This window comes from Triplophysa dalaica, chromosome 25 (genome assembly GCF_015846415.1).
Source record: "Triplophysa dalaica isolate WHDGS20190420 chromosome 25, ASM1584641v1, whole genome shotgun sequence".
NCBI lineage: Eukaryota > Metazoa > Chordata > Actinopteri > Cypriniformes > Nemacheilidae > Triplophysa > Triplophysa dalaica.
The window spans coordinates 5,367,860-5,392,457 of NC_079566.1; the positions used below are offsets into that span (position 1 = coordinate 5,367,860).

Consider the following 24,598-nt stretch of genomic DNA (forward strand, 5'->3'; position numbering starts at 1 on the left):
CAGGATATTCTTCAGAAAATATGGAATGGGACTTGGTATTATGCATATGTAACTACTAGAATGTAAAATTAGGGGTTAAACACATAAAAAGGGATATTTACTATAGCTATTTCTTAATATATTTTTTCATAAAAGAGAATTTTTGAATAGAATATAAATGGCATCGATACAAACACACACTTCAAACAAGAAAACAACATTTTATTTACGTAATCATACGTGTATCCTTATAAACACTGTTAATTGGTCACAGATACAAAGGCTTGTGAACTCTTTCACACTCTCTTTTTCTCTCTCTCTCTCTCTCTCTCTCTCTGGCTATCATGGTTTCTGACCCTTGTCAGCAGGAGTGCAGGCGCTGTGGCAGAGGACCCAGTGCACTAATCTTTGCTGGAAACGTAGGAAAGCGATTGGCCTCCCAACACAGCCAATCTATCCTTGGATCCGTGCCAGAGCTCCGCTCTCTCTTATAGAGAGACCCCCCCACCCTAAGCGAGCAGGTGGCACATGGTACCTTCCGCATATTCCAGTCACGTTTCTTCTTCCTGCATGAACACAAAGCATCTACGAAGACACTCTCTCTTTCTCTTCCCTTGCTGTCTGCAAGTTTTTCTTCCTCTAATCTTTGAAATGTATGCCTTTCGTGTCATTTTGCTGGTGTGATACGTTTACATGTATGTATTTTGCAGACACTTTTATCGATACAGTGCATTACAAAATAAACATTTTGCTCTGCCAGTTGAGCTACAGCAACCTGTTAATATGGCTGCTTACAAACTATGTGTGTGTGCACGTATTTGTCAGAGAAGTTTGCCAATTATGACCACTTCTATACAACATCTCCACAATTCTTAGTCACATCCTACCTTTTTGAGAAAAGGGCTAAAGGGAATCTTTACTGTCTGTTGCTATCAAACCGAAGCCCCTCACTCCCTTCATACAGCCAAGCCCACCTACAGTTTGAAGAAACACATTTGTTTTTCCCTCGCTTTTGGATTTCGTAAGGTTACTGCCTGAAGCGCTAATATATCCTGGTAATATGTTTTGTTGCATTCTGTGTTTTGTTTTCCACCGTCTATCATAACCGTATGTATTTGAGTTTTTGTTTAAACGTATATGAATTTCTGTGCACTGCAACTTTGATCTTGCTGTTGCATTGCACCTGAATTTTCCCTAGAGGGTTGAATAAAACAGGTCTGTCCACCCATCTGTCTATTTATCCACACATTCACAGAGCCTTTCAGAAAAAGGAAAACAACATATCAAACACACATACAAACCGTGCACAATAAATGACCCTCTCTCCCTTTCACACATAAACAAACACAACATTCTCCAGAATAATTACGCCGTGTTCACCCACACAAAATCTTCAGAGTTCCTTGTTTTCCAGTAGAGATACGAACCTCAGAAAGACAAAGTACACACATCAAAAAAGCAGACGTTTAGAACTCAGATGTGCAATGCGGTTAGACACAAAACATGTTCATCTGTTTCAATCCACGGCCTCTATTACTTAACCTACAAAATTAGAACAGCCTTTAAGCATCGAAACTCAGAACGAAAAGTGCCCATTTATTCGTCTGAGATATTAATAGGGTAATTTCGGAAGACATCAAAGAGAGAAAATATTGCGTAACAGATGTAATGCCTGAAGTGTGTTTGATACAATGAGGTCATATAGGGCTGTGCCAAAGCAGTTATAAATTCACTCTTACAACACTTTTTTTTTTAGTGGTTAGCACGTTCGCCTCACACCTCCAAGGTTGGGGGTTCGATTCCCGCTTCCGACTTGTGTGTGTGGAGTTTGCATGTTCTCCCCGTGCCTCGGGGGTTTCCTCCGGGTACTCCGGTTTCCTCCCCTGGTCCAAAGACATGCATGGTAGGTTGATTGGCATCTCTGGAAAAAATTGTGCGTAGGGTGTGAGTGCGTGAGTGTGTGTGCCCTGCGATGGGTTGGCACTCCATCCAGGGTGTATCCTGCCTTGATGCCCGATGACTCCTGAGATAGGCGCAGGCTCCCCGTGACCCGAGGTAGTTCGGATAAGCGGTAGAAAATGAAATGGAATGGAATGGAATTAACAATTTTAGGTAAACTATTCCTTTCAAATCTAATACGTCCCTGTAATAAGTGCACTGTAAGTCGCTTTGGATAAAAGCGTCTGCCAAATGACTAAATGTAATACACATTAAAATGGATTGAATCATGACATACACATGACTATCATACAGTACTATTAGGTACTGTTTCAATAAAAACATGGTGTGACTTGCTTAAACACGCAAGATATGGAACTACATTGTAATCTACATAACAGCCAAAACGCAAAGTGAAGGTGTGTGTCGTCACTGAGGCTGACTGTGTGCCATAGAGTTAACCATGGGTTATATGCACACGGGACCATAAAGTACATTCAGACTTCATGTTGCCTCAATGTGCCAGTGTGTCTCATCTCTACCGTCCCGTCATACAGTACACACACGCACATCATATGCCTGGAGCCCCAGCACTGGACACAGATTAATGACGGCTGGGGCATGTGTTCTCTGCCCAGGTCAAATGGCACAGTGTTATCCTTCTGTCCTGCACGCCGTGATACCAGGACTGACAAGCACCGTCTGTGTTTAGGAGATGTATTCATCTATTAGCATAAGTCTGTCCTCAGCTCACAGACAGCAATGCATGGAAACACACAGTTGTCCTTGCCAGTGTAATTTTTGATCCCTTGTTTGTGGCTCTTTTGAGAAAAAATGTCAAGTTATGACATCACAATCGTAGCAATGCGGGCTGTTTTGTGTTACTGTATCATAGAAACATGTTTCTTAATAATGAATAAGCTTATAATGTAGCAACATATTGCAACATGTGATGAGCAAAAATAGACCTCAAACCGTTTCACAACCAACACCAAAACGAAACTATGAGCTCAGCATTTGAATATACAGAATTTCTGCATCTGTCATTACTTCACAGTAAATAAGCTAAACCCTTATAAGAGAGCCCAAATCCGACCTCCATCTTTTCTGTAGTCCTGAAATAGTAAGGCCGTGCTGCTCAGTTTGTCTCCTGTGAAGATGCTCTCTCTCTCTCTCTCCCCTCACCCAGCAGGGGCGGACAAGCACAAAGAGGTTGTTTTCTCCTCTGCTTTTTCCCAGGCATGCTGTCGCCTTTCCCCCTTTCCATTAGAAATCACTCTATTAAAGAAGTCTCTTATGGGACATTACCAGACAGGAATTCCAGGTATATTTCTTCAGTGATGCTGACCCCAGCTCCAATTTACATTTCTGAATTCAATTAATGGCTGATGCCTGGTGCGCAAGTGCCACGGGCGATGAAGATGGCGAGGCTGCCTGCGGTCTTACAGAGTGGATTACACCACACGGTTATAAAAGAGCGAGTTGTGGGGAAGTTGTGGAAAAAAATATTTTGCTGTGATGTTGACTTTACCACTTATGAAGATGATAGGCTTTTGCTTTCTGGTTTGAAAATAATTGAACGTCTACAAAACAAGACACATTTTTGGCAAATTACAAATTTGACTTTTATTAAATATAGTTTTTAGAGAAATGTAACTATGTTTAGTAAAGTTTATGGTGAAAACACGAAAAATATTTGAAAATGAACCTCATTATAGGTTTGTTAGATTTCTCTGACAAGACATTGTCAATTAAAGGACCAAGGCAAAAATGAAATAAAATATACATAACTACATCTTCAGAGGTGTATAAAGACCTTACATAATGAAGCGTTGTTTTTATTACCTTAGAATGAGCTTTTTCTATCTACATAAAACAAGGGTCCACTTGCATGGAATTCGCCATGTTGTTTCTACAGTAGCCCTAAATGGACAAAATTTTCTACAGACCGCGTTTCGTAAATATCTTATCTCCTTCAGCAAAGAAGTGAAAATATGACAAAATCTTATTTCTGTGTCACCCTCCATAGTGCTTCAATTTGCAACCTTTCTGCTAAATTTCATACACTGAACCTTTAAATGTGTTTAAATTAAGAAGAGTAAGCAATAAAAGCAACACTATGCTGTTTTTTACCTTAATAGAATGACTGTATAATTATTTCAGTGACAGAACAACTCTTAACCAGAGGAATTCTACTGAGGCTTTCTGCATTCACTGGTTCCATCAGTTAAGTCAACAAATTCACATGTATTGCACTGCCCACTGGGAACCTTAGACAGCGACAGTATTTACGACAAAAAATCTATATTGTTTCTCTACTCTACAACAAATGTTTTCTGATAGAGAAACAAATATTTACTTTAAAGAAATTTTAAGAATTTTAAGAAATGTTCAAATAAATGTAAGATGTTATTTCAATAACTACCGCAGACGTAAAAATCTCCTTGATATTTCCAGATTCTCTGTGACCGGGGAACCCTCTGAATTGAAAAGCCCTAGCTGCAGTCATATTTAACCTCTGGATTTTGGATTTTCTGTGGTTCCAAGTTATATAATGCATTAATAAAAGTTTCCAAACGTTTCACAGGGAAACTGTGTAAAATGGATTTCACCGATTTGCTCAGTAACGTATGGACCCAATCTGAATCTGTGGAATGGATCCGACTACGGTCAGCTAAAGTGTTAGAAACAGTACAACATAAGGCATTTTCATGCCTGTGTGAATTCTGCAGAAATCAAATGAACCTTACGTAGAGAACTGTGCCAGTTTAGCACTTTTTTCTGTTACAATCAAAGCAATATACATCCTATTCCTACTGTATATACCCTTTAGATATGCAACCAGTTTTTAAACATTTGTGTCCCATAATTTACATTTTTTAGTCAATTTCTTGACCCCCAAACTGACAGCAGTCCGAAAATGACTACACAACCCCTACTCACTGTATAAGGAAACAATCTCTTATCTCTCTTTTGCTCTCTTTTGCTCTCTCTCTCTTTCTTTCTTTCTTTCTTTCTCCCCAGAGTTGTTTCCAGGGAACAAACCGCACCTGTTCATTACATTAAAAGCTTCTTCTCTGTAACTCCGGCTCTGTACTGAAGATATGTAAGATCTATTCAGAGAAAGACAAATAATTATTCTCTGATGTGGCTGAGAACACTAATGTACTTCACTTTCGGCACAGCCATTAAACACAATCAGGGCTAACACTGTACTCACGAAAAGTTGTGCTACTTTCAAAGGGCCTCCGCATTTATGTTAAAATAATTAATAGCTATTAAAATGCTATAATGGACATAATTATCCCATTTATATGCACATGGCAATGTGGTCATTAGAGGCTCGATTTTCGATAAAAAAAAATATGATGTCTTTCTGTGGCGAGGGCAAAAACAGTAGGTGCAATGTATGCACTGCATAACACAGGGCCATAAATATTGTGCTAAATAGTGTGATTGAATAAGGGGCAAAGCTAGAATATGTGCAGCTTTCAAATCATGTAATTTTATAAATATTTATTTTTGATATCCATTGGTTAAACAGAGACTTTTGAAAAGGTCCAGGTTTTAAAAAAGAAATGTAAATTGGCATTGCTTAGTTGACATATCTGAAAATCCTTCTGTGTGTATGTGTGCCCGGATATTAGCACAGCGCCATGTGTTGGGATAAGGGGTGTTGCACATCTGATATTATGATAAATAGCCCTGTCCGTCAGGGGTACCAGCGGCTAGCAAGCAGATCGGGGGGGAAATTCCACTTAACGTCCAAGCAGATGAACATAAATGAGGCTTGTAGACGTTGGCCCCCGGACACACGCCTTTGAAGGACATTACGGCCCAGCCAGGGCATTCCTGTGACAGACAGTCCAGATTCGGGTGGCCCTGAAGCCTGGCAGCGAGAAGAGCGCTGGCACAATTTAGCCAAAGTATTAAAAACGTGAAGCGTTTGTGTGGGCTGAGAGTTGAGGAGGGTGTTGACAGGACATGGATGTGTGTGGGTGTGTATTTGAGTGAGGGTGGATGAACAGACGATGAAGCCAACAGCTATCACATAAATCATAACCTGTTTGCATGCTAACCTGACCCAAGAATGAGTTCTGCAGCCTGTCAATCCATTTGTCATTTTGATGCTAAATCGCCGCAGATTGATGTTGCCCTCCCTCTCTTGCTCTATCTCTCTTGCCACCTCATTGGATCTGTCTCTAGTTTTTCCAAAAGCCTTTGTATGGCAGTATTTTAAGAGACTTGAGGTGGATTTCAGACATGAACCTTGATGTCAATGACACCAATTTAATTACGCTGCAAAAAATTAATTAACCTTATGGCAATTCCATGAATATGTCAACCTTATCACGAAAAAAATACGTTTTTACGATGGTAACAGCACAGATTTTTACACTTGGTGGTTCAAATGACCATGTGAGATCCCTCTTCAATTTTGTAAAGCATTTGTTTTATTTTTAGTCAGGTAAGTGTCATTTTAAGGATTATCACATCCAAAACGCTACATATTACTCATGGACACATGAAAATGAATATAAAGTAACTATTCTATGTTCTATGAAGAGGCATCCCTTCTCCATGCATTGGGTATTATTGCTTCAGGATTGTGCATTTTATTTGACAGAAATCCTACAAAGTTTATCGTCTCCCAAAAACGACGTCCCTTTGTGGTCACATCCATAATGCATGTTTATTTCCCTTTTTTAAATATATCAGACTGACATTTTTTGATGTTTAGACTCTAACAACAAGGGTTCAGTAAAATATAAACAGATGGTTCAATATAGTGGTAACAAATTCATTTTCTGAGCATTTTTATGTAACGTTCATAATGCAAAATGTCACGTCCATAACGCTGGAATTGCCCTTATTCTTCTGTGATAACGGTTCCACTATTTTAAGTAAAAAAAAAACGAATTTAAGTATTTTATCAACTATCCCAATTATACTTGTGCTGTGTTAGTTGAGGAATATGCAAAGTACACAGGAGAGAATTTCTTTAGCATTAAATACAGTTATTGCCTTTAAAACACAATCTCACGGCACAAACGTAACTATTTTACAATGTAGCTAATTAAGGCTAATTCGTATGAATTCGTACGATATCATTTGTACTTTCTTGTGAGATTTGCTTTTGCGCCAGTAGCGTTCGGATTAGGGGCAGGATTAGGGGAGGGGCTTCAGTATTGCTTTTTCCTAGTAGGCTCATCATACATTTTTGTATAATTCACAACATACAAATTCATAGGAATTTGCCACTTCGTAAAATAGTTAATGATTCCTGTGAGATCAGGTTTGCCTTAAGTAACCTACAAAATGTATATTTCTGTTGGCATGTTCCCTTAGAAGGCAGCATCCTTGGCAGTACACGACATTGCAACCCAATGCAGGTTTTTTAAAGAAACATATATGTCCGTATTCTTTTCCCCAAAACATATTTGATCTGTTTACCGTTGTACTATACAACTGCCACAGTTTCAGTTGATACTTGTAATATTTCCAACAATTCTTTGCTATACCATGATTTTCACAAGCCAAATCAATCACTCCACATCTTTTCTTCACATCAAATGTCTGTCACCCTGACTTGATGTATGTGAATCTTTTAAAGTGCTACGGCATTTGAAAGCAGACCGCAACCTGTTAGCAACATGTCTCCAGGTGTAATGAGGGTGTTACGGATCTTGCAGTGAGTATCAGAATAACATCAGATAAACAGCTCCTGTCACTCTGCCACCTGACAAATGACTCCACGCTCCGTCGCAGCGCTGATAGCTTTTACACACCCTCTGTAAATCGCCGCTGGTGCCCGACATCAAGATGGAGTGACGTCATTGGCTGAGAAATGTCGGGGTGTTGTTGGAAATCTAAACGAAGGACGCTACCTATAAAGTATAAGTCATGTCAAAACTGTGGCCTAGTGGATAGTGTGATGCTGATGGGACATTTCATTGTCCTATTCACCCTCGCTCTTCTCCTTCCTCCTTCCAGGCAAAAAATTAAATAAAACACAAACTTCACAGATGTTATCATGAATGTAAGCTTCATTTGTTTCGACTCAGTAGTGAAGCTAAGTATTTTAGAATAAAAGGGCTACTTAGATTGGAAGTGCACCTCCTGCTGGGCTGGAAGAGAATGGAGGATGAATAATTGATCATTCTCTTCTAAAATGTGAAAAATATCAAAGACAAACACAAATAGTATTTTCAGATGGTTGCACATGCTGATCAATGATAAAAGCGTTAAAGAATCTTTCTGGCAGAGGAAAACAGCCCCCTTAACAGTTAGTTATGGATTAGCATGTCATAGCCGTCCCTCATAATATGAGTAGCACAACAGCAGTTAATAGCAAGATTAATTAATCCCAACAGTGATACATTGGTATTTGTACTTAATTCTTATTCAATAGGTTATGTTGGCTCATTTTTTACTCTTACTTCACTGGATTTTCACTTATTTAGCACTACAAGTACAGGGTGGGCGGAGTGACCAACAATCCATTTCACGGAATAAATCAAATTTTAATGTAATTTATTTTTTTATTACAATTTATTTAAATGCTCACCATAGTGAAAACGTAGGCAAGTTATGAAACTGCACTGAAGATATCAGATTACTTTCTGATAATCAGATAATATTTATTTATATTCATCCTCTAGGTTATATCATACACAGAAGGAAGATATCGGCAATATGTTTAACAATTAAATATGAATATATGCACAAACAATGAGAATACATGCATATGACTGGTGAGCATCATCGCGCGCTTCAAAGCAAGTTTCCTTTCGGCTTACATTAAGTTAAACTTTACAACTATTAACAGCTTTACAAATCGATCTGACTTCTGTAATACTCCAGAATTCGCTTTTTTATCGCACACGCAGATTCTGCACGACAATTTCGGGTCAGAGAGAAAGCGCCCAGTGGAGATCACGAAACTACAAACTGAAAGAATGTCAAAATATTTAACTTGTTCTGTTCTTGTTCTATCATAACGTCCAACTTGCAGAGGACTGAGTTAAACACGGCTACTTATTTACATTCTGCGGAATACTCGGAATTGAAAAATCTCTTGCGGTTGACATTTTATTCACAGTAAGGGCATTTTCTACCCAGCCCTAAGTACAGCTACGCTTTTCTAATATTGTTAAAAAGTGAAAATCACTCCATTAAATCATTGTTGCCTCCACCTGTCTCCCTCTCGACAAACACACAAATACTAAATGAGCTATCCAGCTGTCATTCAGCAATAAAGTTGCTAAGGAGTGTCATACAGAGATACGATGTTGTGAGTCCTTTTCACAATATGACAGCCTAACACTTACACTAAATCAAAACTGTTAGTCTAACTGAGAAAAACTAGGTCCGCCATTATATGATGAAGCCATGCAGACACTTTTGTTTTCTCAACTTCTGTCGTGCTTTTCCCCTAACATCTGTCTCCAATGGCACTCACAGACATACCCCTGCTCAGGGACACAGACTGAAGGTCTCCAAGGACCATACAGATCTCCCTGAGAGGTGTCCTGTTCCCCTTGTCACCAATTTGTGTCTGCAGGCTGACACTGGCGTGTATTGGGAGCAGCCGTAAGTCCCCCCAAGAGCCGGGCCCCAGTCTCATTTAGGATTTCACATGTCTCTGTGGTAACGGTATTGAGGGAAGAAAATGACCTTGACAGAGACAAAAAAAAAGATGAGGAAAAAACAGAGACAAGGGACATTCTACAATACAGGGTTTACCTTCAAATCCAACTAAAAGGAAAACATGGGCAGTATTTTGAAATGTCTGGGTACAGTTGGGGTGGTGGGATCAAAGAAGTTGTCAAATGCTGGTTTGGACATAAAATAAATAAAACGAAAAACTATGTGTAAAACTACAACGGCAGGATTTAAAAACGTAAAAAAAAGAAAAAATGTTACAAAAAAGGGATCTACTCCACCTATAGTATTAAACGTATTTACATCATCTTCCATGCATTTACATGAACACACTAAGAAGTACACAGGTGCATTGTGGGTATCTCTGATGAAAGAAAGAGTTTGGAATGGGGATAAAGTTGTGAAGAGATACCTCAGGGATTTGGGAAAGATTGAAAGTTTGAACTTTCCTCAGTCTTCGGGCAGCATGATGTCTTCTCATAAATCTTTCCGCCCATAATTTTCCACACCTGTATCAATAGAAACTAAATGGCAGAGGAGTAATGGCAAGAAGCGAGAAGAACCGGTTAAGGGGGACACAGCAGACTCCTGGGCTTTGAAACACGACTGTACTGGATGTATCTGTTCCCTTGGTCCGATATAACTGGCTTTCCAATCCCCACCAACTTTGTGTAACGTCTATCACCCTTATTCAGAGAGCAAAGAGGAGGAAAGGATCTCTAGGGCTTTGGTGCACCATTGCCCCTTCCATTCCTTCTTTTTACCTTCAGTGTTGTACCATACCAACCCTATTTTTCAAATTTTAAAGGCAGAACCTCTAGGGATGGATGAAGTTTCAAGTGTTCCTGGAGTTAACCGAAACTATTAGGACAGGCCTGATAATTCCAGATTCTAATGAAGCAATCTACAATTTGTCTTTCCGGACATATGGTGTGAATGCCATTGGGAATGCGATCAATTCCTTTATCATTCCCCCAAGAAGGCTTCTAGATAGACAGCTTGAGGCTATGGGTATTGATTTAGCTGCAGGTTAGACACTCAGACACATAGTAACAAGCTAAAGGTTGCTGAATACTCAACTCTCAACTGTAACAAGGCATTGTAAGGGACAACCCCATTTAATATCACTAAGTGTGGATGGTATCTACCTACCCAAAAATCCAGGGAGATCCAATTTGTATCCCACAGAGACTTTCAGTGAGTCAATTTGACCCAGCTTTGCAAGAATTTATAGATTGGGAACATTGACTTGGCTATCAAAATAAGATTCAATTCGAATTTGCTGAAGAGCTAAAGGTTCAGTAGGGGTTTGTTGCAAAGCCAAAGAAGACCGTGGAAATATGGTCTCCGAACAATGCTTTTCTGATATGGTGTTCCAATTAGACTCATAACAGCATGTTTCCTTTGTTTTTGCACATGCATGCAGAACTACTGCAACATGTGGCAATGTATCAGCCACATTGAAAACATTTGATGTTAAATGTGCACAGCAGATACAGTAGATTGTAAACCAATGAAATGTCACGGTGGGCGGGATTACAAGGTGCAATGCAGTTTATATAGAAAGCAAGTTGTTTCTGATATATTCTAACGATATTAATAGCCTATATTCGTGGCTAGTTAGCATGGATTAACCAATTACCAAGGAAGATTTGAATATACCATCTAAAAAGTCTTAATAAATACACTACACACAAACATAAATAATAAACCATCTCATATGAGGGCAATTGGGCATATGTCTGAATGTTTCAATTTAGGTATGTGGAGAAAAATATAAGTGTGCCAATATATTTGCTTAATTATGAAGCAAGATTATAAAAAATAAATAAAGTGGATGATGTGACTGATGCAAAAAAGATAAAAGAAATACAACAAAGCATCCCGGGGTGCGTCCAAAAAGCTCTCTGATAAATGCTATCATTTATAAACAATTGGTGGCTACTTTGAAGGTGGTAAAATATATTATAAAATATAATATTATACCACCTTCAAAGTATATATAATTATAATATATAACATCTGTATCATTCCATAGTTTGGAAACGTTTACAAAAAAAGTGTGACCCTAAAGTGAAAGGTAAATCCAGACTCCTTTACAGTACCTGTACTTCCGTTTAGGCCACAATGAATGTTCATAATGCACATGCACCGCATTTTAGCAAAACTAGTGAACCCCATCTTCATGTCATTCCCTAACACTATTAACTAACAGCCTATCCTATTTAGCACAAGAGTTGCCTGAAAGAGCAAATCATTTAACAGACACTTTTATCCAAAGCAACTTTGCCAGTTATAACAGGATCAAAAAAGAGATTAAGAACCATAAACATAGATGGTGTGACATTTAAGAAAAATACTTGTAAAATCATATTAAAGTTTTCCTATCTTAACACACTTTCAAACAGAAATATAATATGCACGTATGAAAATAACAGTTTCAAAAAAATGTATATGCTATATACAAGAAGCTTTGATAGGATGGACCAGAGCTGTCTTGGCCCCTGCGTGTTTCCGAGTGATGCACTACATCTGGCGATTAAACACACGCAATTAGTCCTCCGAACCACATATATCATTTACTTCTCTACAGCATAAAGTGGACAGTTTTGCATTGAGTGATGGAAAAAGCTGTACCCTGGAGTCCTTTACCACAGGCGGAGTGTAGTGATGGCCGGCTGCCAGAGGTGGCCTCCAACCTTGAGCTCTCTAAGCCTGTATGCATCTCAACCTGGTGGGGAGTGGATTGTAACTAGAAATCTAGCCACAAAAAACGAATGCAGCCCATAAAATGTCTCCGTGCTTTTCTACCAACCAAAGGGACGGCGAGATGGACCTGATGTACTCTGAATACTAATCCCGTCACCAAAGCAATCAAAAGAGACCTGTCCCTCTCCATTTTGCTCTCTTCGCCTCACTCTACGTCTTTTTCTCCCTCTTTCCATCCCTCTCCTTTCTTATCCATCTGCTCCATTTAAAACCGTCTCCTGACACTGACCTGTGGAATAACAATCACCCACGACAGGTCTTGAGGACACAGTAATTGAGAAGGCAAAAGGAAACACGTCAAAAAGGTTACAACGTTTTCTTGGGTGCACGGACAAATAAAAATGCATTTAGTTGGAATAAAAATATTCACTGAAGAAGGCTGTTCTGTTTTTCTGTTGTGTTGAAAAAAATGAGTGAGTGGAGATCTTTCGGTTCTAAAGTTAAACAGAGATCACATGCCACATATCTACTGTATCTGTGAACTAATGAAGTCTAACTGAAGCCATCCTTACTGTTTATTGCTAAGAGCTAAAGCTAAAGGTACGGTAAAGCGGGACATTCACCACTGAGGCTCTGAGCGCTTGACCAATCACAACAGACTGTGAAGCCAAAACTTGCAGGGTGACCAATGAAAACAGATTGGGTCCGCTTGACCAATCAGAGCGTGTTGGAAGGAGGGACTTTATAGAAACCTGAAAAATTCTGGTTGTTTTGTGAGAAGAGAGACAGCGGTGGAAAATATAGGTAAAATATGTTCAAAATAGTGTTTTTTCCTCAAACTAAGTGGGAACTCCTGTTACAGTGCACTAGAAAAACACATTAAAGATCTCAAAATACCGTAACATATGTCACCTTTAATGTTTGGGCAATGGATAAAGTATTTCATTCCTATATTTTTTTCACGTATCAGAAGTTTAGCACCTGGGATGATGGATTCCTGTGTGCTGTAGAATCTACTGTGTAGTATGCACACTTCTCATTTGAACAACATCTACTACCCAACCTCCCCCCCATGCATCCACACACACACACTTGGGTATTTGAATCATGAGCTTCGGGACTGGTGTCCCCTGACGGCTCGGCACTGTGGATGAGATAAATGATAACTTCCCTATCGCTGGGAAAAGTAAATTAAAGTCAGCCGCATTACTCACCTCCCCCTATACATACGCTGAACTGATTTCTTTATTCACTAACCCCTAATGAAGGGCACAGCAGACATAGGCAAACACCACTAATAACAACATAAAAATCCAAATCATACATGTCCAGAGTGACTGACGATAAACAGGGGTTTTCAATTCGACAAGGGAATGTGAGATTGACAATGGATCAAATGGTGTGAACGTGAGCATGATGAGAACTGTTTGATCTATGCAAACGTGAGTAAATGCCACCGTGCACAGAAAAGTGCATAAATGGATTGAAGGTCACTTTTAGTACCTAAATCACATTGCAAAATACCAAATTCAATTTAAACTTTGATTTTATATTATCGTGTCAAGGCTGTGGGTTGACAAGTGTCTATGGAGAGTCAGGTAATACTGAGTGGATTTCCTTCATCCCATAGATACGTATCAAGTGAGATGATATGCACTACATACACACAAGTGAACACAACTACACAAACAACTTTAACACACCTAGCTGATAATTTAAGACTCCACAAAATAGTCAGCATTTAATCCCGGTATGAAAGGTAGGACATAGAGACATAGAGATGATAAGGTTGCACTGCTGAGGGAAATATTTAGTATCATATCTTTGCAATGACAACAGCAGCATTCTATTCTATTCTATTCTATGCTACTCGGTTTATTCTTTTCTATTCCATTTGTTTCTATTCTATTCTTTTGTTGCAATGAGATTGCATGAGGCATGATGATACATGGTTGCTTACTGACTCGGTCAAAAGTGATAATTTTGGTCCCTGGATACAGCAAAGGTCCCAGAAATAGCACACTTCTTTAAGTTTATTCATCGTTCAGTAATATGTTTCAAATTTTTATGTATCATGGTCAGTTTAACTCTTGTCAAATCTAAACGATGTGCCATAAGAAAATAGGCAGCCGATTACCTCTTCACATTGTCCTGTTGTGAAGCAGACTACATACTGTATGTTCCTGCCAAACATTTGTTAACATCTACAGTAAAACCCCTTAAACACTTAAAAACATACCTAACCACATAAAATCACTCTGCATCCATGTCTATGGAAAGCCAACTTGTTTTCTGTACAAAAAGGGGTCATCTCAGGTGTTGATTAGAGTTGCACTAAGGGTGGCCCTCCATCTGTTGTGTGCTCTGGCACACCTTGCCCCAGGTGGAGAGTGACATCTCTTTGTGACCCATATAATTGGCTCTTTACCACCTTGATCTCATCTCTTGAGAGAATGAGAAGAGAGAGGGGGGACAAGAGAGGGGGATCTGAGGGAGACGAGAAACATCTGTTGTGCTTCTTTCGTTCTGATGCAAAATCTAAAGTGACTAAACTGTCAGCAATAAATAAATAATTAAACAAACAAATAAAAATGGAGAGAAAACACTGAATCTTGATTTGTTCATTAATAATATTCACTATAATGGATACTTCACCCAAATAGATGGTTCCAAACCTGTATAGATTTCTTTTTTCTGCTGAACACACAGGAGGATATCTGGAAGATTGTCAAATCTCACCCCCCATTCACTCCCATAGTATTTATTCTCCATACTAAGGTGGGTGAGATCTGAAATTAAGAGATCTGAATTTAAATTTGTAGATGAACTTTCCTTAAACGCTTATTTTCTTAGTAAAAGCGCACAAGGCAAGCATTCATATTCATCACTTTACAAACCAGCATTTGATCCCAAACAAGACATCAACGTTAAAACCTTTTTTACTAACAGTGAAAATTGTGAAAGTTTTAAAAACGTTTAATCTATTGGTGCTGATAGTAATTGAACAGAAAATAAAACAAATTCACAAACATTAAACATCTCCGTTTACTGACCATTCGTGGAAAATGGATTTCAGGTTGTACTTTTATCCTAAAAACCATGAGTCTAGCTTGCTTATCAATAACAAAAACACCTCTTTTTTGTGTTTCGAGACTCACAGAGACTGACTCTTAGCTCCCACAGGCCTTGGCTCAGAACAGGCCTCTAATTAACAGTGGAGCTGCTTCATACAGAAGGAAGTGGGGGCACACATGAGGCCCTTTACGGTCCCTCGAGCTGAACCCGATTTCACACATTAATGAGGATTGTGACTGATTCAGGCTGCAGCAGTAATTGGAGCCCGTTGGGAAGATGTGCATTCAGGTACTTTTCCTGAGACGCTGCACGTACACTGTACATGATAACAGTACAGTGCACATGCTTGCTTCATGACTTTTTTAACAATGTCAATTAATTGTAATGATTGGTTATTAGGAATGTGCAAATTACATCAGCTATCATACAGAAGTGGAAGGTTGCCTGAACCACTAGTTATTAAGAACAACAGTCTAAAGAAAGCACTTGATAATTGGGCTGAACCTTTTTTAACTTGACACGCTGTCATGGTGCAGCCAAAGACGCCGTGTGATGTAATCGCCTGGTTTAAGAGGGACGAATTTGAAGAACTTTTACTGTGCAAACAATCTGAAAGCTAAAAGTCCATTAGTGCTTTTAAAGTAAAAGTGGTAACACTTCACAATAAGGTTGTATTTGTTAACATTCGTAAATGCATAAACTGACATGAAATAACAATGACATACAGTATATATAGTTTTCAGAATTTATTAATCATTTTTAATGTTAATTTATGTCAATACAGTTATTCGTGTTAGTTCATAGTAAATTAACTAAAGTTAATGTTAATTACAGTAACAACATCTCACAAAAATGTATTAGGAACGTGAACTGAACATAATATAAAATAAGATGCAGAAAATATCATTGTTAGTTTATGTTAGCTAATGTACTGACTAATGATTCAAATACAACCTTAATTTGATGATCCAGTATATGAAATTTAGCGGCATCTATTGGTGAGGTTATGAATTGCAACCAACGGCACAGTCCAACCCTTTCGTAGCACTACAGTGGCTGACACGGGACTGTCTTCACGTTTTGCTTTGCTGAAGGAGATATTTACGAAAAGCGCTATGTAGTGCAGATGGTCCTTTTAGGGCTACTGTAGAAACAACATGGTGAATTCCATGCAAGGAGACCCGTTGTGTATGTAGAAAGAAAGAGCTCATTCTAAGTTAATAAAAACACAACGCTTCATTATGTAAGGTCTTTATACACCTCTGAAGACAAAATTATGTATATCATATTGCATTTCTGTCAGCAGATCCTCCTTAATATTACACATTACACTTTTAAAGGGTTACCAAAATAGCAAATAGCGCTCAGCAATCTCATCAAGGCACCATCACTAAAAAGAAAGAGATGTCCCTATTAGTAAATATAATAAATGAATGAGTATTTTGAAACTTTTACATCAAACATGTCTGCAAGATGTGATTTTCAACAAGTCAGACTCGAGATCTATACACTTGAAAGAATCTTATTACAGCACGATGCAGGCGAACTGTTGCTTAGACAAGAAGGCATATGTCCGTTTGATCTGAATCTGAGAGTGTTTGGGACTGCAGTCTGCTCTAAAAAGCTCAATATGAAACCCAAACAAATCCTGGTCCAAATGAGTCTTCCTGCCAAAAACGGGTATGGCGTTCTGATTCAGAGTATGGAGAGTTGTACTACGACAGCTTGAGGTGTGTGGGTCCTTTAGTTCTCGAGCCCAAGCTTGTGAACAAGCATGACCTGGATTGTGAGTCTCATTCATAAAACAGATTGCTCGGCGTCCTGCAGCAGGCAAAGACCGAGTACAATTTTAAAAGCAGCTTTACATAACTTCTGAGGTATGAAACATCATTTGATTTTAGGGAACTTGATTGTCCTATTTTTTCTGTACATCTGATTTCTACAGTTATCGTAGAATGTTATAACATCTAACAAGAGGAATACAAGCAACGATACTAATTGTTAATACTAAATACCGATTTGGGATGCCGATTGTTCAGAGTAATATCTGCCGATACTGATAGTTTGGTAGTTATAGTAACAATCATAAAGAAAAATTCTGAAATTGAATTAATATTTCTTCACTTTCTGAATGTTATAAATTCATAACATAAAATCAAATCGATTGTTCAGAGTAATATCTGCCGATACTGATAGTTTGGTTTTTCTGATTTTCTGATAGTGATTTTTCTCAGAATTTTCTATACACAAAACATAACTGCATTGCACTTTCCTGTCGCCTTTTGATTGACAGAATATATTGCTGTTGATCATCAGCTGTCTTTAAACAATCGGTCCATTTAATAGGGTAATAAGTGCTTTTTTCGACCAATACCGATTATTGGCAGATATATCGGTGCATCTCTATAAAATTTTATTATTTACATACGCTTATATTTATCCTAAAGCCAAATGCCTTTCTTTTTTTATCTGTGAAAACAACAAGCATACATTTTTAATAACATAACTAGATGGACCCTAACCCATCCTACGAGTCCTAAAGTTTCCAAAAAAACACAATGTACCAAAAATATTCTTGTACTATATTCATTATTTTGAATCTGAGAAATTGCTTTCTGTGAGAGACATGCAAAAGCTCACACCCACAGTGGCACCCCTTGCCATGTTCTTGAGAAGTCATGCAGATTTGGAACAACGTGAAGGTAAGTAAACGACAGGATTTTCAATTTTGGGTGAACTACTCTTTAAAATTAACATTTGCAATAAATCAGCCGAAGTGCAATTTCTGCCTGGCAGGCAGAGAACAGAAACAGTTAGACTTATTATATTACAGCAGTGCACAGCACAGCACTACCGTTTCAGACAGTACATTTAAAGAGGCCGGATAAAAAGAGATGAGGAGCTCTGATTACAGTAGCGAAAAACAGTCCATCTGTGAAGAAGCAGAAAAGAGAAAGACCACAAAGAGAGTCAGATAACCCATATGAGCCATGCCTCTGAGATTACACCAAAGGCTCTTCTAAAATAATCATACAATAAGACCGGTAGCCCACAGGGGTATCTCTCTCTTTTTCCTTTTATCTGTATCCTTTTCCTCCATATTTCTCTGTGACTTTGTCCAAAGTCTTCAAAGTGAATAGAACAATGCAAGCAGACAATTCTCTCAGAATTTCACACACCTGGCTGTGTGTTCAATAGGTGGGCACACGTGTGGGCAAAGCACATGTCTACTGCATCGCTTGTCGCTGCGGTAGTGTTAGACTCTGAGTGCACAAGGCGACGCTAATGATTAACGACGGGCCTCCATCGGGCCGCTCTCCCACCACCCAAAACTCTGTCATCCACCCAAAAATAGACAAAGCGCAGTGTCACACTTAATGACGACATTTTCAGATCGATGCTTCCCTCGTGCGTGGAAACGGCACAAGAATGAGCCTTTCAAACAGACAGCTTCACCGCATGGGGCGGGGGCTTCCGAAGAACCAGAGTTTGAAGGTTTAAACAGATCTCTTTCCCTCAAACTGTGTGCGAAACAGTGATGGGTAGATGCTCGGTTGTGAGTGAGCACAGCCTGTATAGTGATCCTAAGGCTGGGCGGAGTAACTGAGGAGGAAGAGCGGCCATGTTTATTTTATTGCAGAATGCATGTGTAGGTACAGAAAGTGTGTCTGTCTTCTTGATGAGACAGCTTCACAATAAGATGTAATGGGTTGAGTGCAACAAAAAGGGTACATACTCAAAGAGTGAACTTTTAATTTGGCTAATAAATGATGTAGTAAGCATGCACCACCAAGCTAACAAGCTAATCGTGGTGTTTCACTGACTTTCTGACAACAGAATAACAATATTTCATCACAATTAAAGGAATCGTTCACCCGAAAATATGTTTTGTCTGTTATTGTCATGTCTTTCAAAGTTTGAACTTCTGTCCTCTGCAGAACACAAAAGATGAAATGGTTTTGTTTCTATACATCGGATCTCAATGTGGTCAAGTGTTGTCTGGTTACCAAAATTCATGTACCAAGAATCTTGATGAAAGAAAGTCATACAGATTTGGAATGGCACAAGGATAAGAGAAAATGATAGAATACATTTTCCTGCTCTTACTCTTTAAGAAAAATACCTTTAAATGAAACCTGTTATGGGTTTATTGAAGTCTCATATGGTGTGAGAGATAGAAAAGGAAATTCAGGAAAATATAGACTTACAGGAACAAAGACACAGGTCTTATGAGAAGAAGAACCAATAGAAAGAATGTGGCAATGTTAAAAAAATAACTCTCTCGATGCACAGGTTGTAGCCTTGAAGGTGTATAGTATGGAAGAGTATTTAATAAAGACATATTGTAAGGGCTACACGATGAAGTGGAATTACAAGTGTCTCTCAACTCTGTCTATATGACCATAGATAAAGCTAGATTCAGAAAAGTCCAACTGAAATTAAAGAATTGACACAGTATGCTCAACAATGATGCTAACTTGAGGTACAGTTTGTCACATGGAGATGTATAAAAATACAAACTATACGAGAACTTATAGCTATAGAAATACAAGGGAGAAATAGCAAAACATTAATGATTCCAAACATTATACAGGGAGTATCTTATTTGACCATCAACATAGTTACACACTTCACTTTCAAAGTGAAAATGCTTTTCTGAATTTCAGCATCAAGAACAAAATTATGACTGGCTCTAAATTCTAAACTTGAAAGAAAGCTAGAAAAAGACAGCAAACCTAGATAATAACAAAGACAACAGTAAGGGCTCGGATCTTAACTTGCTGGCTACTCTCAAGGGGAACCATGTGTGGTCAGGGAGAGCTGGTCTCCGGTGGTCGGTCCTTCCTGCTCTTCCTTCACCTGCTGAGGATTTAGTACTCAGTCTCCTCAATCCATCTCGATGAGACTTCTACTCCTTACAACACACTAACTACAAGAATGCCGCCTAGTGTACCACACACAGACTTCACAAATACTACCTGCATTGTGGATATCAATGGGCTCATAAAAGTAGAAGACCTTGATATAACACTATGTATAGTATCTGCACCTGATCATTTCTGTAAGATTTCTGTTGAATTTCTATTCTGTTGTGCACTTGTTTGTTTATAACTTTGGCTAATATGATCATGTTTCTCACTTCACCGTGTGGTTTCTGCAGAAATCCCTAAATTTTCTGCCACATTCAGTTCGGAAAATCAGGCAAATACGTGCCGATACTGTTTGGGCTTACTTGTGTTACACTGAAAATGTGGAATCACACACACCACACACGCTGTGTTTCGCATGATATTATGCTAAATTTATGTGAACAAATGTTGGTTTTTAGAAAGCCTAAGCTATAGCTAACAGTCTGTAAGTCTCTTCTGGCACAAACATCCACAGAAACACACATATTGTTATTCAGAGAGGAGTAAATAATATTTATTTATTTAAGGCCTTAGGTCCAAAATTAAAAGGGAGGGTGTGTAACGAAAAAGAGTGTGTGGACACTAAAGTTACTGTAATAGATAGAGTCAGACTAGCATTACTGTAAGTCTGATTGTCATCTTTTGAAAATGTATCTCGAATGTCTCTAGAATAGAATTTTCTAGCATTGAGCAAATTAATTCTTGTGCTGGTGGAGGAGGAAACTTGCCAACTCGGACAATGGCCATAACTTTTTTCATTTTCTGATTGTTCCTCTTTAAAAGCTCCCAGAGATTTTAACAGATATTTAAAATGTTTGCAGGAAGCCAATGACCTGATGTAGAAAACCGGACTGCTTTTATTATGAGAGTGAATCTGTGTATGGGAAGCTACTTGAAATCTGTTGCTTGCTAAGTAACCAGGTACTTAAATTAAAATACAGTAATGTTCAAATTCAAGGAAAAATATAAAACCCTGGAAAAAGTGAATATAATCTTGTTTTCTTTGCAGTTCCTGAGGTAAGAAAAAATACAGAGCATCTTTTCTGTTAGTTTGACCAGTTTATCCGGTTTTCATTTTCTGCATATAAATGCAAACAGAAACAATATTTTTATTTGAAATTTGGGGGATTTTTTTGTAGTTCACACAATGAAACAAACATGATCATTTTACCCAAACACATACCTATAATAGTAAATTTTGAAAAAACGGTACTTTGAAATGGTCTCTATATATTAGCCACATAGCACAAGAAGTGTCTGACAAGGCTGAGGGAATGAGTTAATTATAAAGTTCATTATGAATATGACTATAATATGCCTTTCTCTGTGTGTCCTGATCTTTTGTGAACTTCTGTGAGGTCATTACTTCCACAAAATGCACAACCGCTCATTACATTCAAGGGTTCGACACACTTTTCCACCATGCGCTGTGAACGTTTACACAGTTCAATAAAACAATGAAAACATAATTTCTAGTTATATTTGTTCAAACTGAAAGTATTTGTTGTTAATTAAAAATATTATGGCCAATTTACACAGAAATCTAAGTGAAGAGTTTACACAGGCCTAGTACTTCTGTTCACATGTAGCTCAGATCTACTATTGTTTGTGTATAAGAGACATTAGCTCAAAGAGTTATGAATACCAACATTAACTCATGTGTTCGGATTAACACAGCATGAAGATCTGGCCTCTTTTGCCTGCAAGCATGATGTACCCGTCCACAGAAAACTAGAACAACATCACCCACATACAATTACACCAATTAGCCCCTATTAGACACAACACTAGCGTAAAATCCTCATTCATGGGAGGATATGTCATAACAGTTTGTGGATTTAATTGGTTTGGTAAACAACATCTCAGGGGTGCCACACCTGGGATTTAGTTGCAGGATAGATGATATATATTCTCACGGGCTTTGAGAACCAGAGTCGTCTTCTCTGATCTACGCAAGAGCTCAAAATACCCAAAGCTGAAGACAATTAAATCATAAGTCCAATTATGCCTTCAGATAACATGCATGTAATTAAATCATTGGTACGCCAAAGGATAGTTCACAGAAACAATTTTTCATTAACGTTTATCTAAAAAGTTAATTGTAGTTAACCATTTGAACACATATTATTGCAGCAGAAGTCCATTGTGACTGTCACTGCAGAAGTTCTGCAGAATTTGAGATATCGGAGATAACAGTGGTGAGGACCCTTAAGTGCTCTGAAGTGTTTAGAAATTGTAGCATCTCTGTAACATGCACATTGGCAGTGTCCTCCTCTCTGGCGCAGCCAATCAGCATGCTGACTCAAGGGAGGATAAAACTCAGTGCGGCTTTCGCTGAGAGACACTGAAGCGAGCCAGCCAAGCCCTGTCTGAAGCAGACACACATGCACACACACACATGTCCTCTGCAGTCACCAACAATAACACAATCTCTTGTTCTATCTTTTTCATTCGATCGGAAACACACAAACAGGCAAAACACACAGGCACTGAATGTTTAGCATGTGTGGCTGTTTGATAATGACTCTTATCAGTGATGTTTATCGCCTGCATGGTCCTGATAACCTGTCTTTCAGCATCGCGACAGGGCAGATTTAGCAAAGCGCTGTAGGCCGAAGGGGGGGCTTGACCTTATTAACATTTAATATTTAGAAAATATCTGATTCTTATTAGGGGACAGATCAATATCAACGTCAGTGATCCTGGACCAGTGCGGGATCTTCAAGACAGCTGACCAACACTTTATATTTTAAGTACCATTATAAAACGTGTCAGTAAAATATTGACCTTTTCTAATGTCTAATAATACTGTACTTTGTGCAGGAACCATCTAAATATATGGATGAAACCGCATAAAGGATTTAATTAGTGAACACAATTCGAGGGCAATTCCATGCAAACGTCAACTTACCATGATAGAAGGTTTCACTACAGTTTTGTTTTAACCATTTTACCAGGACTTTCCATAATCAGGTAAGAACTGTCACATTCATAACCGTACATATTCCTCATAAATGGACAATAGACTGTTTGATGTTCTAAAAAGAGCCATCCCTTGTCCATTTGTTGGGTAATACTGACGGTGGTATGTGCATTCTAATTCACAGAAGTCTCTCGAAAACAGCCCCCTTTTAGCCACAGACATAATGCATGTATATTTCCCTCATCTTAAATAGTAAACATGTGTAGACTGATATTTATCTCATGTCTGGACTTCGATATAAAATAAATGGTTAAATATATTGGTAATAAATACTCTCTAAGAGTTTATATTTTAAGTTTTGACTGCAAATGTCGAATCCACGATGCTAGCAAAGTCACTGATAAAATATTAAACATGACCAAAATCAATAGAGGCGTTAAAAAGGTAATGCCACCAATATGTTTTCACATAAACTATTGTGTTTTTTGAGGTGTGGAGAGTTTCTGGTGATTTTTATTCATGGTCTTGCTTAAAGAAATGAAATTTGGTCAAAGTCATTTGCAATGATCTTGGAAGCATTGTAATTTGTAACTATTTTGAATTTTCAACTATGCCTTATTGAACATCCTACTTTTAATGGAGTAGTTCACTTTCAAAATAAATTTTCATGATTATTTACTCGTCCCTATGTTACGTTTATGTTTTTTTTCTTTAGTCGAAAAGATATTAAGGTTTTTGATGAAAACAAGGATTTTTCTCCATATAGTGGACTTCAATGGACTCCAAAGAGACGAAGGTCAAAATTACAGTTTCAGTTCAGCTTCAAAGGACTTATACCAGAAGATGAATACAGGTCCTATCTAGCGAAAAGATTCGTCATTTTCTAAAAAAAAAAAATGTATATGCTTCATAAACACAAATGCTTGCCTTGCTCTGTTCTGCGATGTGTGTACATGACTTAACGTAATACATAACTACGTTGAAAACTTGCACTTTCAACTTTAAACAATGACTCGGTTCTTCCGCCTACGTTTGTGTTTATAAAGCATATGCAATTTTTTTAATGACTGATCGGTTCACTAGATAAGACCTTTATGCATCATCCGGTATCATTTAAAGCCCTTTGAAGATGCACTGAAACTTTAATTTTGACATTCAACCATTCGGAGTCCATTGAAGTCCACTATATGGAGAAACATCCTGGAATGTTTTCATTAAAAACCTTAATCTCTTTTCGACTTAAGAAACAAATACATAAACATCTTGGATGACATGGGTGTTAGCAAATTATCATGAACATTTATTTTGAAAGTGAACTACTCCTTTAATGCCATAATTTGCTTGCATTAAGAAATGCCTGCTATAATTCCACATGGTTTTGTAACAAATAAGCTGATGA

The 24,598-nt window shown here is 38.2% G+C and overlaps 1 protein-coding gene across 13 annotated transcripts in view; it reads right to left on the reverse strand.

Moving 5' to 3' along the window:
• adgrb2 (adhesion G protein-coupled receptor B2) overlaps positions 1–24,598 on the reverse strand; it is a 381,141-nt gene that overhangs the window by 165,807 nt on the left and 190,736 nt on the right. The window lies entirely within an intron of this gene.